The 2,632-nt window shown below is 31.5% G+C and overlaps 1 pseudogene; it reads left to right on the top strand.

The window, feature by feature from the left end:
* The first annotated feature begins 2,102 nt into the window (after positions 1 to 2,102).
* Positions 2,103 to 2,199, top strand: LOC138808665 (U6 spliceosomal RNA; annotated as a pseudogene).
* Positions 2,200 to 2,632: the final 433 nt, after the last annotated feature.

Genomic DNA, 2,632 nt, shown 5'->3' with positions numbered 1-2,632 from the left:
GAAAAACACAAATTGTGGTTGGTACTATTTCTAGACTTCAATGAATGGTTGAACGTGTTTGGCATTAGTGCTGGGTAAATAATTCAACTCTATTATAACTTGCTCCCTACACTTGAAAAACTTGTAATGTCACTAAGTATCATCTACTTGTCAAATGTTATTGGGGCGAATGTGATTTTAAAAAGTTAATTTGTAAAGGAATAACTTTCAGTTGATTAAATGTAGATTATCATTGGTTTGAGAGTGACATTTTATACCACTGAACCATGTTGTACTGAAGCCCCAGTGTTTTGCAGCACTAAGGATCTTCTCAATGTTTTTCTGAATTATATTTGAACTCTAAGTAAATTTTTCTGGATCTTGGTAGACCAATTATGGATCTATCCTTCCAGGAACTATTTTTGGCCCACTTATGCTGGACTAAAATCTTTCATTAATCATAGGGGAGGGGTATTAAAAATAATCTTATGACACCTTGTGAACTTGTTCTCTGATATGGGCTGGCCATCTGTAAGTTGAATGTTTGAATCATAGTACATACTCTCAAAATTTGTGATCTCATCTTTCATTTTAAGTTGCCTTGCATTTCACAATTGCTTACTGCTAAATCCTGCATCTCAAGGAACTGTAGCCCTGAAATATAGGAAATGAGAAATTGAAATGGGTCTTCAATTACTTTGTTGTATGTTGCATGGGCCTATGTGAGAAGTCTTGCCCTTGTTATCTGATGATGCAGGTAACTGGTACCTGGGATCGTAGGAATCATTGGGTCGTGCAGAAGAATAATATTTGTTAGACATCTTATCAGAAAAATTTGGGCATAATCAGTAGGAATGTGTCAGAAATATGGAGAAAAACAGTTTGGAATCAGTGAATTGAAACAATAAACAGAGAAGCAGAGTAAAATCCCTTATAGATTAGAGGAAAACAAAATTGGTTTTTTACCATGTGAATTCAGAAAACCAAAACAGTTTGAATGTATCACAAGTTTATACCAAAGACACTGCGTTGATACTTTTTATATTCTAATATACATTTTAAACCTAATTATTTATATTCCAATTCTATTTATTGGAATAAATAAATTTTAATTTATTTGTGAAATTATCAACTAATTCTAGTAAGTTTCATTGTGTGAAATATAAAATCAGCACATATAAATATAAAATATATAACTATATATACTATAAGAAAAAAGACACATGTTTTGAATTGTTCTGTTGTGGTTACAGTATCAAAGGCAACTCTGTTTTAAAGTATTATTACATTATCTCTACCTCAGTGTTTGATAGAGTTGGACCTAAAGCTTTACTATTTGTAGATTTACAGCCTGTAGGCAAGAGAAAACACTGTGATGAAAACATTACCAATTTAAGGCCTAATAATGAGAAGAAACATCTGGACTTCTCCTGCTTCCTGCCTGGTAGGATGGTAGACAGGCCAGGATATTAAGTAATCACGAATATGATCAATTTTTTCCCCTTCTTGGCTTTAGTTACTTGTGAAATGTTAGATATAATAAACAATTATATTTTGATAAAATACCTTCTAGTGTGAACAGTTATGACTGAACTGTTCATCTCTCTATGATCCCTTGTAACTAAGATTAGTGTTGTTCAAGTAAAACAATCTATGGTGTCAGGGTAAGATATTCTGATTGGTCTGTTCCTACATGGAAGAAGAATAAAGGGTCAGGTAGACATTTGTGCCAGTAAGACCTCACTTGGGAATATGTCAACTGCAGAAGGTTAGAAGTAGCTCTTAAGCAAGGCTTACTTTGAATCCATTAGCTCCACAAAGCTAATTCAGTTGGATCAATTAGTATATGAAAAAGCCATCACCTTTGGACCTAGCAATAAATTATTGAAAGTATGATCAAATTCCAAATGAAAAAGACTTAAAATTGTCATTGACAAAAAAATTTGCAAATGTGAGCATTAAGATGAACAATATATTTTTTTCCACTATTCACAGAATTTTAGCGAAATAAGATCAGTAGCATTGTGAGGAACAATATAGTTTCCTTATTACAAGTAGGCAACCGTAGATATAAGTCTGTATAAAGATTGCATCATGAACTGCTTAAATTTGGAAGATACTACATGCTTCAGCAGCAGGTATTCCCAAATTACAATACAGAGATTAACATGGCAATTGCACAAGGATGATATGAAAATTTGTGAAGTATTCCGTATTTTTCTTTCTTCAGATGCAAGAAATGAAAAACAGTTATTAAAAAGTTGATTACAAAATAACAAGTGTAACAACACACGTAATTCATATAATTAAATTTAGTTTGACATCAGTGTATTAAATCTTCACCTCAGAAAGGCTTTTACATACCATAAACTTTACAAAACTTTTGAAATTAGACAACATTTTCATTTTATCCCAAAGAAAAATAATATTAGGACCTAGGAAAAAAAGGAATCTAAAACTTTCTATATGGCATACAATCTGAAAGGACACATTATACAAACATAGAATATTTTAAAATATTCTTTTTCAGACAAGCACCAGAAATACTTTAGTTTCTGTACTATTCATTTAAACAGATAAGTTAAAAATATTTCTGATTAAAATTTCACAAACTCTGCAGAAATCATTATACATGTATACAAAAACTCTTGAA

This window comes from Dipodomys merriami, unplaced genomic scaffold (genome assembly GCF_024711535.1).
Source record: "Dipodomys merriami isolate MVZ:Mamm:240054 unplaced genomic scaffold, mDipMer1.0.p SCAF_465, whole genome shotgun sequence".
Lineage (NCBI taxonomy): Eukaryota > Metazoa > Chordata > Mammalia > Rodentia > Heteromyidae > Dipodomys > Dipodomys merriami.
This window is presented reverse-complemented; position numbering and strand designations above follow the sequence as displayed.